This window comes from Ambystoma mexicanum, chromosome 2q (genome assembly GCF_040938575.1).
Source record: "Ambystoma mexicanum isolate Mex_15411 chromosome 2q, UKY_AmexF1_1, whole genome shotgun sequence".
Taxonomy (NCBI): domain Eukaryota; kingdom Metazoa; phylum Chordata; class Amphibia; order Caudata; family Ambystomatidae; genus Ambystoma; species Ambystoma mexicanum.
In genome coordinates, this window is record NC_090924.1 from 1210829825 (window position 1) to 1210847111 (window position 17287).

General features: G+C 48.8%; 1 protein-coding gene across 2 annotated transcripts in view; it reads left to right on the plus strand.

Annotated features, from left to right (window-relative positions):
• Positions 1-17287, plus strand: part of LOC138569074 (uncharacterized) — a 510565-nt gene that overhangs the window by 21860 nt on the left and 471418 nt on the right. The gene's annotated exons all lie outside the window — the stretch shown is intronic.

Here is a 17287-nt window from a genome sequence, read left to right on the forward strand (position 1 = left end):
CTCTGGGGAATCTGGGGGTGATCAGGTGTAGTGGCACTACTGTCATCAGCTGTGGTCGACATCTCATTCTCTGTCGCCAATGCTGTTGCTGTTGTTGCTCTTCCAATGGCCCTGTCCTTAACGCTAGGGCGGGTCTGGAGTTTGTAGATCTTCACATCGTGTAGGTGATTCCAGGCACGCTTATCCTGCAATTTCACCGCTCTGGTAGCTACCTCCTCTACCAAATGAGGACCAGTAAAGCGTGGGCCGTTGCACTTTCTATTAAAGCTGCAGAGTACCACATGGTCACCTTTAGCAATATTGCATAGTCCTTCCTTTCCCAGTTCCTTGTTGGTGTCTTCTTGTTGAGAACTCTTCGACCCGCCCCGCGTGCACTCGAGCTGTTGAGATACAAACGCTACACTAGTAATCAAAGAAGACACATATTGATACATTTTGTCACCAAGAACAGTTGCAGTGTTTTCATGGTCTGTGAATGCTCTTGATGTAGGCGTTAGGGGAAGGCGCATTTGACGTTCTGTCACCACCTCGTGAGGAGTGAGGTGGTGATCAGACCCTGGCCTATTCCTTAGCTCAAATAGAGCTAGCGGAAGACAGTACAACCAGCTCTTCTTGGTTGTTTGCTGAATTTTTGCTATTTCTTTTTTCAATAGGCCATTCAGGCATTCACATACACCGTTGGCCTGCGGGTGATATGCACATGCAAATTTATGCTTAATACCCAGCAAGGACGTGATGTGCTGAAACATTTCATTAGCAAAGTGTGGGCCGTTATCTGACCGCAGCACTTCGCACACACCCCACCTGGGGAAAACCTCTCTCACTAAAAATGTAGCTGCTCTGAACGCATCCACATGTGAGCAGGGTCCAGCCTCGATCCACCTGGAGAATGGGCACACCACTACAATCATATACCTATGTCCTTGACATACATTGATCATATCAACGTAGTCAATATGAATGTGCAGGAAGGGTCCCTCTGGCCGGGGTATAGTACCTTTTATCACTTGCAGCGTATGACCGGCCGTAAACTGTTGGCATGTGAGGCAATTGCTGATGAAATTTGTTACATGAGAATTTAACTCGGGGCAGAACCAATCCCCCCTAATTCGTGCTGCAATTACTTCCTTTCCTGTATGTGCTGGGTGATGGAGCTGGGCTAGGGCGGTGTTTAACAGTGCCAACGGCATGAGCACCTTTCTAGTGTTATTTTGACGCCACAGTGCGTCAGTTGGGGACATCGTACATCCTCTTTTTACCCATAGTTCCTTTTCTGCCATTGGTGTGGCTGCCTGTAATTCCATTATCTGTGTTGCGGGGAGATGGGTGTACCCTTCTTTCATCATCATCTGTTTTGCCATCCCGCTCCCTCTCCCTCTCTCTGACTCTGGGGGGTTCCATGTTTCACCAAAGTATGCCACATGCTTGGCATGTGAGTCTGCTGTTTCATTCCCTTTCGAGATATGGTTGTCTCCATTAGTGTGTGCCGGGCATTTAACCAAAGCTATCTCTTGGGGATCATTAATTACTTCAATTAATTCTGCTAACAAGAAAGCATGTTGCACTGGGGTGCCATCAGCTCTCCTAAACCCTCTTCTCTGCCATTTTATCAGCCCCGAGTGGAAAGTTGACGTGACATATGCGCTATCAGAATATATAGTAACTATTTTGTCAACGCTTTCCTTCAACGCCAAGATCAGTGCAACCAATTCCGCTGCTTGAGCCGAATAATGCTGTGGTAACTGCACGCATTTCATCGAGACATACATCAAATCTTCTGTCATTTTTACAACTGCTGCCCCAGTTCTCCTTATCCCATCACTTTGGTCTATTCTTGATGACCCATCAATGTACAAAATCTCCCCACCCTTAAGTGCATCCTCTTCAACTTTTCTAGTGCATGAGTACGTTTCGATAGTCTGTGTACAATCGTGAGCATAATCACCTTCCTCAATAACTTCCGCTATAAATCTGGCTGGGTTAACTGTACTGCATCTGACAATTGACAGTTCGGGTCTAGACAAGATGATCTCATAACCTGACGCCCTCTGTGTGGTTAGTGTGGACTTAGGCTTATTCAATATTGCAAATAGCACATGCTACACAAATAGTGTGGTTGGGCACCCCATTGTAACCGATGATGATTTCTCTACCGCAAATGCAGCTGCAGCGAGACTCTGTTCGCAAGGGAAATGTCCTAGCATGACAGGGTCCAAGTGACCACTGTAGAACGCTATTGGCTTGTGTCCCATGCTGGTTTTCTGAGTCAATACTGCTTTCATTACTGCTGAGTCGCAATGCGAAAAGATAAAGAACTGTCGTTCATAATCTGGGGTGGCTAGTACCGGAGCAGTGGATATGGCGTGCTTCAACTCGTCAAATGCCTCCTTCATTTCTCTTGTCCATCCCAATGTTTTGTCCCCTTTGTGTGCTTCTCTCAATGCCTCAAGTAGGGTTCCTATGTATGAGCTGTAGTCAAAAACCCATGCTCTACAGTAGTTGCATAATCCCAGGAACTGCTGCAGCTCCCTCACCGTTTGTGGTAGTGTCGTGTTGGATATAGCTTGTGCTCTTTGTGGTGCAATCTTTCTTCCGTGTTGGGATATTAGTTGACCAATGTATAGTACCTGTTCCTGACAGTACTGTAACTTTTCTTTGTCTACCTTGTAACCCTTTTCAGCCAACACTGTCAGCATTTTCAATGAGTCCTCCCTGCACCTTTTCTCGCTTCGTGCTGCAAATGATCATATCGTCAACATATTGCAGCACCGTACTTTCTAACTCAATGTTTCCCAAGTCCATCTGTATTACTCTGTTGAAAATTGAGGGTGACTCGCAGTACCCTTGTGGTAACCTGGTGTGTTTCCATTTTGTGTTCCTGTATGTGAAGCTTGTCAAGTCTTGTGAATCTGGGTGCAGGGGTATTGAGAAAAAGGCATTTTTGAGGTCAATCACGGTGAACCGTGAGGCCTCTGCCAGAATTACACATAATATTGTGGCTGGGTTTGCTGCTATGGGGTATTCTGATTCTACAATGTTATTCAAGGGTCTGAGGTCCTGGATAAAACGCCAAGACCCTCCTTTAGCTTTGCGCACTGGGTACACGGCCGTGTTACATGGTGATTCTTATGGTACCAATATGCCATTATTTATTAGGGCCGTTATGGTTTCGTATATGCCCTCATCTGCCTCTTTTGATAGTGGGTATTGTTTCACTCTTGGTAGTATTGCACCCTTCTTCAGCTTTATTCTTACTCCCCCGATACTCTTTATGCAGCCCACGTCATAGGGACTGGTGGTCCACAGTAATGCTGGAACTTTTGCCATATCTTCCTCGTAGAATGGAACTGGGGTAGATGTGGGTGCCTCAAGTGCCATGGCCATTTTCTGTGCCACTTGCTTATAGGTCACTCTTAGCCATATATCTACACTCATCATAAATACCATCTCACCTTCTTCCCTGTCTTCTGAAAAGAGCTCTTCATCGGCCACCTGGGTGAGCCTGCATCCCTCAGCCAGGACTATCACTGTCCTCCATGCTCTCCCTTCCCGGTCTTGGGCATGTACTGCGATATAATCAGCAGTTGCTATAATACTCTCGATGCTTACCGAAATCACCTTCCCTTCTTGTTCATTGGCTTGTGTCTCAGGCCTAAACAAATATGCTGCTGGCCTCCTCCAGATCTTTCCTTCTATTCCTGGCATCCAGGCGAATGCCATGTCTGTTCCGTACTGGAACAGTTTGCCATCCACTGGCTCAGCCCGAGCTACTGTCTGGCCACAGTACGCTTGCAGTATTTGTCGTGCAGTAAGCATGTTTATGCCGTACTCCGTGAAGGAGATTGTCATATATAACCTGCTCATTATGTCCCTCCAAAGTGTGTTCACTGGCGACTCCCTTGAATACAGGAGCGGGACAGACATGTCATAATCTCCAATAGATAAGGAGATGTTATCAGTAAAGGGAACCAACCCCCTAGCCCCAGAAAATCCTTGGGTGTTCATGGCCTCAACTGACATTTTAAATCTACCCTCCCTTATGCAAGACCTGGTTGCCCCAGTGTCAACAAGGAATGACAATTTTTTGTCACCTATCGTTACCTCAATGCGTGGTTCCTCCGCACTATTAGGTGTTATCGACAGGATGGGACACACCAAGGATGTCTGTGGGCTATCCTATTGTGGGTATAATGACTGACCACTTCCTGTGTAAGGTTTGTGTCCCAGGATAGTCACCCTTCCCAATTGTGTTTGTTGTAGCTGTGTATCGGTGGAGGTTACCTTATGGTCCTGTATTTGAGTGGGCTGCTGCACTGGCTGCACTTGGTGTTGTTGTGTTATTGCCACCTGTTGTTGCGGTAGTGAATATGACTGCAGCTGTTGTTGTCTTGCTAATTGCTGCTGTGTGCTGCTCTGTTGTAGCCCCTGTGGTTGTTGGTAAACCTGCTGCTCCCTCATAGGCCCTTGTTGTCCTTGTTCCCCCCATGCTAGTGGGGAGGGTCTCATTCTACACGTACGTGACATGTGTCCTAACATCCCAAAAACCCAACATACAGGTGGTTCCCTGGTCTGCCATGGGAAACTTCCTGCATTATCTTGGTACCCTGGTTGCCCAGTGGGGTAGAAGCTGCGGAATCCTCCCCCTTACTGTTGTGCAGGTTGGCCATATCCCCTCCCCCTCATCATTCCTCCCCTTCCCCTGATGTTATTATAATATCCATTTCCTGGTACTATGTACCCTCCTCCCATGTTACCCGTGTATGGTGGGGGTGGTGGCAGCTGTTGTGTTATAAGTCGTGGTGATTGTGGTAGTGGTGGTATTTGTAGTTGTGAGGGATCCTGTGCGGCCACTACTTGCGTGGGGTTTGGTGTCATTGTTGTTGGTGTAGTTATTAGTGCTCCTTCCATGGTGTATTTATTCCGTTTTTTCTGCACTAATTTAGCCTCTTCCGCTTTTCTATCTTCTTCCTTTTGTTTCATCTTCATCTTGTATTTCCGGCCAAGCCTTGGCTTCCATCCCCACTACTTTCTTCAATTGTTTTTGTACTGCTTCCGGGAGCCCTTGTATTAGTATGTGGTAAAATATTGCCGGTGTCTTGTCCCATTGCTCTCTAGTTTCCATACGCCACTTCTCCTGAATCTCCTGGATATAATCAACAGGATCTTCGTTCTCATGCATCTTGCATGACGTAATTGCTCCTGTATCTGAGGTGTCTGGGTATTGTACCCTCAGAGCTTGCCATAATGCATGCCTGCAATTCGCAAATGGTGCCCCGTCATGTGATGTGTTCGTTATTGTGACCCCGGGGAGACCCGCTCTCTTCCAGATGTCATCTGCCGCATCCCCTAATATTGATATTAATAGGCCCTTCACGTCTCCTACTGCTAGTTTCTGTCCTGCAGTGTGCTTTTCCATCTCGTATATCCATTTTCCCGCTCCTCCACTTAGTGATGGGAGCCTACACTTTATATTTTCCTTATCGGCATGCTTCGAAAGGGACGTATTGTGGTCTAACCCCCCCTCTCCAATAGCGGCATTAGATTGCGTCCCATCTGTGGAGTCCGCATACCCCTCCTCTTCTTCTGTGTCGTCTAGATCATCTGTCATGTCTATATTACCGCCGCTCATTGTAGCTTCCCCTTCATCTCTTCCCCTTCTCTTATTATTTTCTTTGTTTAATGTGGGTGTGTGTGTGTCCGTTCTTCCTGCCTACGTCCGGGGAGATCTCTAAGCCTGCCGGCATAGGGGGTGTGTTCAGGAGGAGGGTGTGGGCGGACATGTTGGACGGGATGATGTGGGTGTAGCACGTGTTTGCCTTCCCGCCACTTCTCGTTCTTTCTCCTCACTTCCCCCCACTTCTTCCTTCCTTCTGCATGCCCATGGTGATTCCCGGTTGGTGCGGGTGATGTACAATTTGTCTAAGCTTTCCCTATCGCCGCTTCTTCCTTCTCCCCTTTCTCCCCACCATTCCTTCTTCTTCTTCGCTGCAAAATTCATCCAGGAGCGACAACCCCCAATCTGTCTTTTTCCCCCTAATCATCACTGTTTTTAAGTCTATTAAATCCGTTCCTTCCGCTTCTTCTTTACCAATTGCCCCCCTTTGCGCTGATGTTGTGGCTACTTCTGCATCCCAACGTACATATGTCCTTACCCCACTCTCCCCTTTCCTCTCTCTTTTTTCCCCTTCTCTCTTCTCTACTATTTCACCACCTATTTCCTCTCTTTTCTTTTTCAATTCCTCCATCACCTCACTACTCACCTTCTCTAATATCCTTTCTTCCTCTCTCCTCCTTTCCCATCTATCTCTCTCTCTTCCTAATATGCTTTCTATTACTTTACCTTCCTCGTATTTCTTGGTGCTTTCTGATAGTATTTTCTTCTTCCATATTTCCATTTCCTTTTCTTTCTCTTCTTCCTCTCTTTTCCTGTCACGCTGTGCTGCTCGAGATACCCTTTCTGCTATCACCTTCATCCTTTCAGCTTCCCGCTTCCGTTCTTCAGTTCGTTCCCTCATTTTTTCTAGCTCATCCTTACTTTCCTTCCTTTCCCTCCTTCTCTCTCGTTCCTCCTTCTCAAGCTGTTTGATCAGGGCGTTTTGCTCATTCCTTAATTCTGCCAATCGTTCCTCCAACATCTCCTCCTCTGCTCGTAACAGCTCCCCTTCTTTCCTTTTATCTTCCTCCCCTCTTATTTCACTGCTACCCTCATTGTCCTGGTTCAGTCTCCCTACTACCTCCTTTTCTTCTCCCGTTAGTGTCCCTCGCAATTTTAACAACACCTGCGCGGCTACCCACTCGTCGTGTCCTATGGTTGGGATTGGTTCTTCACTATTCTTCCATTCCTTTGCGTGCATCTTCGTATAAGTTGGGCCTACTGTACTTGTCACCTCCCCCCGCTGTGTAGCTACCTGTAGCTGTATATGGTGGTGGGCTGTACGCAGGGTTCGAATACCCCTCAGCCGCCGTTAGTTGTTGCCTTACCACTTCTCGTAGTTCCATCACAGGATATAACCCCCCTTCTTCCTTCTTCACTACTTTCGCTAAGGGCATGTCGTCGGTCCTTTCCTTTTTTATTTCTATTTCAAAACCAGTCAAATATAACAATTGCAGATATGTTACCTGGCCCTGTAGTTTGGGGACTTGCGACCGTCCGCTAAAAGAAAAAAAAACAGTGAAATATAACAATTGCAAATATGCTGTCCTTTCCTGTATTTGTTTTTCTTCCTTAATATCGTTACGGCCCCCTGCGGCCACGGCGCACGAAGCCCCCTGCGGCTGCGTGCCCTGTGTGATGTACTTATACAGCCATCCCACTTTTCTCCTCCCCTCCTCCTCCTACCTCACTCGGCGTGGCTGGCGTTCTCTGTGCACGGTCACTTCCCCCTCTCCACCTGTCCCGTATTTGGGGTGGCCGACAACCTCTGTGCGCACCCCTTGCACTCTATTCACTTCCCCACCACCCTTCAACAATGCTGTGTGGCCAAGGTATCCTATGAAAGCCCTACGGTTGACGTCACCGACCTCTTCCGAAAACTACCGGTAAGATCTTTTACACTTCAGAAAGCTCACAATAAGTTTTTGCTGTTTGTCCCCGTTAACCCCACAGCTGTCCTCTTATCACGCCTGGAACAAGGTAACCAACAATATAATCGGACTGCGCACGCTGCGTTGCCTCGCGTGTGATATGCCCCTCAACGGGAGGGCTTAACCAGCCAATTATCTTCCGTACTAGGCAACAAGTTAGCTACCACCTACAGGAAAACGTCATCTATCTATCGAGTTTCACTGCTCGATCAATAGGGATCCTCATCTACTCATTGATCAATAACCGCCAATTCGTAGGAAACCACAAACACACCCCCCTTACAGGTGGCCACGACCTAGGCCAATCAGTGTCTACGAGCAACCGCACGTAATGCTTTCTTGCTCCACCCACCCTTCTCCGTGACGTGGTAGCGGACGGCTCTCACGCCTGTCCTGCTACCATTCACTTCACCGTCAACACTAATTGATCAAATCTTCGCCGCACACCTTAGTAACACCTCCCACCGCCCTTATTTCACTCCTCCCCCCTCCCTCACAATCTCACATTGCTTGTCGGGTGTGACATACTCACCAAGTTCTCTTGATGCGGGGCCGCTGGACTGCGTGCACCCCTCCAAGCGGCTCGCCACCTCCCCTCGTCTGGACCACGTCTGGACAATCGCCAACCGCAGGCGGGATACTTCTCCACCGGCTCCCGAGGACCAATATCTGGATTGCGCTGTCTGGTCTTCTCGCAGTTCCGCGATGCTCCTGTAGTCCTCAAAAAGGGGGCAGCAGCAGAGGGGGCCCGCGCCGCCGGGCCTCCTCGAAACGAGAGGCCTTGGAAAAATGAAAAGGTAGATCGTAAACAGATCTCAGCAGTGCCTCCAACTTGTCGGGGTGATTATCCCGGGGTCGGCTGAGCCGTCCGCGGACCTCCGGGCTGGGAGGCCCCAACTCCTCCCGTGTTCCCCAAAAATGAGTATGAGATACACACAAGAAGCAAGGCGGTTCTGCTGTTTATTAAAACAACGGCAGGGATGGGTCTAGGATCGTACGCGTCCGTCCAGACTCTCAAAATTCGTGGGGCTCGCAGGCCCTTTTTGCCTCAGTATGACGCGCTACTTGCGTCACCTGGGAAAGTTAGCGAAAAACCTATTGCCACTCCGGATTGGTTCCTCGAGTGGTAGGGTTAGTATAGCATACATATAGAGAGAAATATTAGTGGTTGAGGATGAGTCAGGTGGTATACTTGGGTTGTCCCTTCTATTAGATAGTTGAAAATTGATACACGAAGACCCCTGATGATTGGCTAATGTTAGTGGCGTCAGTGATGAGTGCCCCCATGTTCTGATTGGTCCTCCCGCGAGCCCCCCAGTCTGGGACCATCGTTGTTCCCAGCACGCGGTGTACCTGTCACAAGCAACAATGTGTAACTATGTGTTCGTGCAGACAATGTGCGGATTTGCTCATAGGCTTGAGAGCAGACCATTCCCATCGCTGTAGGTGGCAATCGGTTCATTTCATTGTTGCAACCTGTGTCCCAGACGTGGGACCCGGGTGACTTCTCCCTCGTGGGTCTGGCACCTTGTCAGGGTGGCTTGGTCACGTGTGGAGAGACCGTTGCTGGGGCGGAATTCTGCACATTTAAAGTTGTATTTTGCTTCTGTGTGCTTGGCTTTACTTACAGGTGTGACCTTGGCGCCGTCTGGTAGCATACGAGTTGCAACATCGCCCCCTTGGCTGTGAGCTCTCACTGGGCTCGTTCTGCGTGATCGGCACTTGTACTCTCGCTCATTCAGTGTTCATGGCGGTTCTTGCTTGTGGCCTACTTGAGCCTGGTTCATGGGTGGGGATGTGTAATGCACAGCACCTGTGTTGCGCTTTGACATGGCTTCATAGGCAGTATTACGTCTTCGTTATATTCTCATCACGATGCGAGGGGTGGGAGAAGCGTCAGCAAGCGTATACGCAAGTGCTTTATGCGTCTTGCGTTTCTGCATTACGGAAAAACCTATGTGAAAAATAACAAAGATGCGCGTCAGTGGGTGTATCCGTCACCTACGTCATAGCACTGAATATATTCTTTGTGTGGGTTGGTGCGTGAGTGACCAGTATGCATGGTGGCACGTGTGTTCTTGGCAGTTGGGTAGGTCGTTATGGCATCTCTAACGATGTGGGTGCTTGTTGTTGAGGTCTTAGTCGAGTTCATCCATGCCGCAGGTGTCGGCTTGAGTTGGGCAGGCTGGTGGGCATATCCTTATGTTCTTGAACCAGGGTATTTGGTCGTCTGGTAGATAGACGAATTCATCTCGTGGCGGGTTTCTGGGCCGCGATCCTCTAGGCCATGGTCGCGAGGAGATTGTGGGGAGCTTTTTCTCCCATTCTCCCACTTCAGTGTGCTGTGTACAAGAGGGAGATGTATGGTGTTCTCCTTCTTTCCCAGGCTGTGTGTGATGTCATGATTCTAGGAGCTCTCACACAGAGCGTTTCCCTCGCAGGCTTCCAGAGATGTAAGTTGGAGTAGGCTATCTGAGTGGTGCGAGCGGGTGAGTCCCTATTTCCTTCACTATTTAAGATGTTCATGTAACTGTAACATGACGAAAATAACTTACCTGCTAAACTTACTTCATGAGTACAGTGTGATCTGTGTAAGGAAAATACTGGATGCCGCTTCCCTCGCTGGCAAGTGAAGCTTGCACTTGGTTTTGAAGCACTCCATATTTTGTATTGCTTTGATGGTAGGAGTGAGTTGGTGTATGGGGGGCAGATAGGGTTGTAGTATCATGGCTTCTTTAGGAATGTGGAATATTGGTGTGTGGGATGTCAGCACTGCTGACATTCCACACACCAATATTACACTCTCAAAACTCTCACACTGCATACACTGCTGACTCAGCAGTTTATGCAGTGTGAGAGTTCTGAGAGTGTTAGTTGGTGCAGATGTGTGAGATGAATTAGCTGATGGTTTTCTAGACAGAGAGACATCTACTTATGATTACTCACCTGAAATTGAGGGTGGCTAAAGATTGCTTTTATGTATCCAAGTGTCAGATCTAACACAAACATATTTGTAGTTCACAGGGTAGAGTGGTCTTTAAGCTGGAACTGGTTTCGCTGTTAAGTTTGTATTTGGAGAATTCAGAGACAGCATGTTTTGCATCGTTAATAGTCTATTCGGTGTGTGGATACTGCCCCAAACAAAGATGGAGGAAGATTTAAGGGGTTCAGCCTAAATTGAACTCCCAGGCTGTCTAGAACCTTACCTAGGTTTTGATAACTGCCTATGATCTCTGAATGAAATTAAAATTAGAACCGAGAGACTGGTCCACTCCCCAGAAAACCAGCAGAAATCACTCGGCATCAACTCAATTACAGTACAGTGGGAGTGCAGCATTGCAGCAAATATTTATGAAATGGTCGTAATTATAAGGCCGGGTCAGGGAGAGGATTATATCTGTACCTTTTGGGTGCATGTTTTCTTGAAAAGAGTCTCCTTTATTACACATAAAATTGGGACAGCAGTAAAGTTACAGGGGTCTTGCCGAGCACACATACCAAGCCCAGACAATCCCACTTATAAGAGAGCAGCAGCTCATGAGGAACCATATCTGGCTGAAAGAATATTTGCTGAGCATTCAGTTCTGTGTTTTCAATGTAAGTTCATGGGTCATGCACAAGTGAGTGGGAGATCATTGTCCAGCATGCAAGGATTTAAAAGCTAGATGTCGAGGCTCTGGAACACCGAGACATTTCCCAATGCCACAGTAACTGTGAACAGTGAACGGAGGATAGCTTGTCTTGGAAGCAAGATGACACAGAGCAATAGAGGTTCTAATCCCGGATCCGCTCTTATAAACCGAACTCAGGTACAGTATTCAGCACGTTATAAAAAAACGATAAAATAAAATTTAAATAACTGTCTAGCTACTCATGTGAAAGATTGTCCAGATTCCCATGTGGTGCATCCTCTGGAGTTCAATTGGTCCTTGACAACGGGTTGAGGGAGATTAGTGTTAAATGTTTGGAGGAAGATTTATCATTGCCATCCATGCAGTCATGAGGTACTGTTTCCTCTTAAGGGCTGTTGACTCAGTGACATGCAAAGAACAACAGAGCCATGAAATGTAAGTGGCTTGCCTGCGGGGCAGTGTTGGGACAAAGTCTGACCTGAAACATTTAGTGTGCATTGACTGCCAGGGACATATTATGAGAACATTCCATACTTACTGTTTGCTTAACGTGTGAATACACGAGGAGCCAGAATGTAAGTGTTGTACTGTTCTACCCTTTGGCATTTCTTCTTGCATGGAAGAGTACATGTTTGCGTGTGAACATGGAGGAGCTCATATTCCGTTGTGGTGTAACGGGGATGAAAGGCGTAAAAGCCTTGGTTAACAACTTGTGCTTCTGCTGCCTTCCTTCCTCTCCTCCATACAAATTCTTCAGACATTTGCGCCGGCATGGATTTTCATGCCGGTGCAAATCCTGGAGAGCCAAACATTCATATTTACAATAAAACGCTGCCGCCATAGATGCCAAGTAGGGATCATAGTTCCACTACTTCACCACGGCTTGGGTGGTATAGAGTCTTCTTTAGTTGTGTGAATGTCTGTTGTTACATTGTTTGTTTGTTTTTCTGCTCCTTTTTCTGCAAGATCTTAATATCTCCTCCTTTCTTCTAGTCTCTGACATGGGCTAATGAACCTAAATATGCAGTGCTATGGGCTGTCAAAGGTATTTGTCATACTCCTCATATGCCCTTGAGGGTCATAGGGCCTCATTACACGTTGTGCGTTAAGGGATTAACGTTACCGGTAATGGAATACCGGTATTGTTAAATCCCAACCCCAATTACAACCGGGGTTACCGCTATTAGCGGTAACGCTAAGTACGGTGCCACCAATAGCGGCTAGACCGCGAGCGCGCGACCCTACATCCCGTAAATAGCGGCATGTGGCTAATAGCACACCATCACAAGCTATGCGGGCATGCAAATAGCGGCATGGTAAAGCCCCAAAAAACCCTTACCAGCATGGCGCTAATACTGGCATCGCGAACCACCCGTTAAGAGAACTGAGCAGTGTTCCCACCTGCCACAGGTGGACACAATCAGCACAGGTGGAGGCAATGGAGACTGTGCCAGAACAAAAGGAGCACACCACACCCCTTCACACACCCCTTCCCATACCAAGATGGTTCCAATACTAGCAGCATTACATGGGCTAGAGGATATGATTGCAGTGCAGCAGCAACAACAACAGGCAGCACAGAGGAGACACAGGAGAAGGAGGAGGAGGACAAGACAGGCGCAGCAAGCATCACCAGGGCACCTAGTAATACCACAGAGGCAGCCACCAATCCCCAGGATCCGAGCCAGTCCATTTAACCTAACCCCTGAGCAGATACACACCATGTACCGTCTGGACCGGGATACCATCACCAGCATTGTGGACATGATACATGATGAAATTGTGAGCCTCATAGACATCAGAACTGCCATCCCCCCTCAACTGAAGGTGGCGACCGTGCTCCACTTCCTGGCCACAGGCACCTACCAGCATACAGTGGGGCAGATGCATGGCATCTCACAACCTGTATTCTCACGCACGCTGAACCAGGTACTCAATGCCCTCCTGAAGCATGCACATGAAAACACATATTCCTGCCACGGACTGCCCAGGAGATCGCAAACACCAAAGTTGTCTTCTATTCACTGGCAGGCATCCCAAATTGCATCGGAACCTATCGACTGTACACATGTGGAATTGGTGGTCCCACATCACAATGAAGTAGTCTACCGAAACAGAAAGCAATTCCACTCTATCAATGTCCAAATGGTATGTGACGCAAACAAGATAATCACACATTGTTGTGTCTCCGATTTCCCGGATCAACCCATGATATGATTCAATGGTCCTGCGGAACTCAACCATACCAGGCTACATGAAGTGACAAGCCGGACAACGTTCGTGGCTACTTGGTGAGTCGCAGGGCAAGCACATGGCAGTGTGATATGGGGGGGATAGATACATACTCCAACTGGGTGTGATTGGGGTGGGAGATACATACTCCAAATGGGTGTGATTGGGGGGGGAGAGATACATACTCCAACTGGGTGTTATTGGGGGGAGAGATACATACTCCAACTGGGTGTGATTGGGGAGGAGAGATACATACTCCAACTGGGTGTGATTGGGGGGGGGGAGATACATACTCCAACTGGGTGTAGACATACAGATGTACGCCAATGTCGATCAGGGAAAACCACAATGTACTTGAGAAGAACCCACATGCAATTTGAAGCTGCACAACATTGAGAACAATTTGTTCAGAGGAGAATTGCCTAGCATTTCGGCGCTGTACTGCCCCTGGGCAGGACAAAGGCTGATATGCGGGGAAATTTCTTCTCTGTGAAAAGGACATTGAGCCAAAGACTTGGTAGAGTCTCTCCCAGGGGTTATTCACCCAAGAACAAGTCATTGGGCTGTGTTCGTGCTGGTAGAGAGATTCCCAGACCCCCCTTTTTTTGCATACATTAACTTTGGGTTTCACCCTAAGTTAACAGGGCAATCCAGACGTGGACCCCTTGCTCACTGTTCTTAGAGAGGCAACAGTTTCACCTCACTGATGATGCCCAACAAGGCTGAAACACGTGTATGGGGTTACTGATGGTACTCTTGTTCAGAGGAGAATTGCCTAGCATTTCGGCGCTGGACTGCCCCTGGGCAGGACAAAGGCTGATATGCGGGGAAATTTCTTCTCTGTGAAAAGGACAGTGAGCCAAAGACTTGGTAGAGTCTCTCCCAGGGGTTATTCACCCAAGAAGAAGTCATTGGGCTGTGTTCGTGCTGGTAGAGAGATTCCCAGACCCCCCTTTTTTTGCAACATTGAGAACAATCTAGGTTTCCAAATATCACACATCCATCCACATCCACATTGCACACCATGCCACACCACATAATACACAAATCTGCAACATGGCGTCAAGATAGTTATACAGAATTAGCGCAGCACATCATCAATAAGGCAATGTGCCCTTGAATGCATGCAAAGGGATCACCCCTAGCCATAGCATTGAACCACGCACCTATAGCACCACTGAAGCGATGCTTCACAGCATGGCAACATCGATGTCGGAATGGCAGTACACTAGCAGTGTGGTAACAATTCTGCCTGGGCCCAGGGACACCTAAGACCTGACCTCACCCAGGACATGTCAATTACTGTCAGAGGCATGAATGGGGCATTTCCACTTGCAGGGTCGAACTCACCTTTGCACATTGCAGTCACACAGATCGTCTCCATGCATGCTGGTAATCGTGCATTTCAATCACAATGCAAAGTCGATTTGTGTGATATGTACAGGCCGCTCTTGAGGTGAACAGCAACAGGTCCCCATTCTTCCCCCCATACAGGTGATGCTGGCTATCCCCTGAAGAGGTGGCTCCTTACCCCTGTACGAAACCCACAGAACAGGCATGAACAGGACTACAATCGTGCACATACACATACCCGTGTCGTGATTGAGCGGACTTCTGGCCATTTGAAGACACGGTTTAGGTGCATTAGCCGGTCTGGTGGCTCTCTCCTGTATGGCCATGAGAAGGTGGCCAAGATCACCATGGCATGTGTCATGCTGCACAATATGTGTATCAGACGGAATGTGCCACTGCCCCCTGATGTTGAAAGACAAGCACCTGATTAGGATGATGAGGAGGGAGGTGACGGGGATGCAGGTCATGCAAGAGGCAATGGCCAGGAGGGACGTGATGTGAGACAGCATCTGATCAACCAAATATTGTGAGTAACATGGTTTCACTCTGTAGGATGGATATGGGTAGTAATGCACTGGTGTCTGTGTTGAAGCGCACAATGGACTCTGTCACCAATAAATTGCACATACACAATGAAGAAGTCCAAGCCTGTGTTTTGATTAATAACCAGTGTATTAAGGAATATTAAGATGTAAAAGTGCATGTCCCCAACTATCCCACCACCCTTCCCCTCTCCCCCCACAACAGTCCCGAAACACCCTTCCTCCCTCCCCCCACAACAGTCCCGAAACAACCTTCCCCACTACCCCCACAATAGTCCCGAAAAACCCTTCCCCCCACAACAGTCCCGAAACACCCTTCCCCCCTCCCACCACAACAGTCCCGAAACACCCTTTACCCCCTCCCCCCGACAACAACCCCTTATGTGTCTGGCACAATGTTGTTGTCCTGCTGCACACGTGGAAGGTTGACCCTGCAGTCCCTATTCCCCATTGCCACCACCAGCATTAGGAGGCTGGTGGAGCGGCGGAGGGGGCTTGTCTGCCTCGAACTAGTGGATGATGATGTGGCTGTCTGTCCCTGTGGTGGTGGTGGAAACTGGCGGTCCATCGCGTCCGCTATACACGTGAGGACCTGCCTGAGTTGGCCAATCTCCACACACAGCCTGTTGGTACAGGCTTCAATCGCCTCCCTTGAGTGCCTGGCAGTCTCTGTTATCTCCCCCCTGAGACGGGCAGCCTCTTCCACATGCTGCCCAACTAGCACAGTTATGTCCTCTTGGCGCTGCCTGATGCTGGACAGGTCAAGGGCACTGTGGCGTGCCTGCTGCGCCTTCCTCTGCAACCAGGGCATCTGGTGAAGCCACCGGTGGGATACTGCACCCTCCCGTGTTGTCCTCGCCAGACTGGCCATGGACACTGGACCCTGGTGTTTGCTGTGGAGTTGCCTCTGGGATTCCTGGGGGTGTTGGGGTGTGCATTTCCATGGAGAACTCCATCGGGTCCTCCACATCTGAGAGCAGCGCTGTGGCTGCCGCCTCACCTGTGGAACTTGTGGCAGCGGAGGGTGGGCCCTCCGTGGCTGGAATCTGTGGTGGGGGGTTCACATCTGAAGGTGTGGCAGTTGTTGCTGGTGTGGACTGCGGTATGGTAGCAGTGGCGCTCCGACGATGTTTGGCACTCTGCATGGGAACACTTCTCCCTTTGCCCCTTGATGTAGTGGGGGTGTCCCCTGTGTCCTGTGGCCTTGGTTTTTTCTTGGCAGGGGGTGCCTGAGTCGCAGTGCCAGGTTCTTCACTGTCTGTATGTGAGCCTGTGGGGGACAAAGAGGGGGATGGCATTGGTGACGGTTCAATGTACTTCATGCAAAATACGTTAATAATGCTGTTGTGTGCATTGGGACTTCATTGGTAGGGATGCAGGTGATGGATCTGTTGAGTGGGTCATCCATGCATGGTTCTGTGTGGCACTTGTCTGTGGTGATGCGTGCATGTGTGTGTGTTCGGGTTTGACACTGACATGGCCAGGGTTGTATGCATGTATGGATGTTGGCGCATCCATGAGGTGAATCAGGGCTCACATTTGGGGGGACTTCAACATTCACAGTGCATAGTTTCATGTGTACACTCACCTCCATCTGATGTTGTGGCCACACCATGCTCCATGCTCCCGACTCCCTCAATTGATTCAACACCAATCGTGTTGGTGCAGGTCTCCTCCCAGACAGGATGCTGCGGACCCGGCGGCAGAGATCGTCCCACCGCTTTCTGCACTCCCAGACAGTGGGGGTGGTGGTGCCCACTGCACTCACTTTCACGGCAACCTCTGCCCAGATTGCCTTCTTCCAGATCAGGGTCTCCCGCCGCATGTCGTTTAAAAATACCACGTCGGCATTCGCTGCAAGGGTCTCAGTGAGTATTGTTAGCTGTTCGTTGCTGAACTTCTCCTTGCGCTGGTGGTCGGTTGTTTTTTTTTATAGCCTTAGGC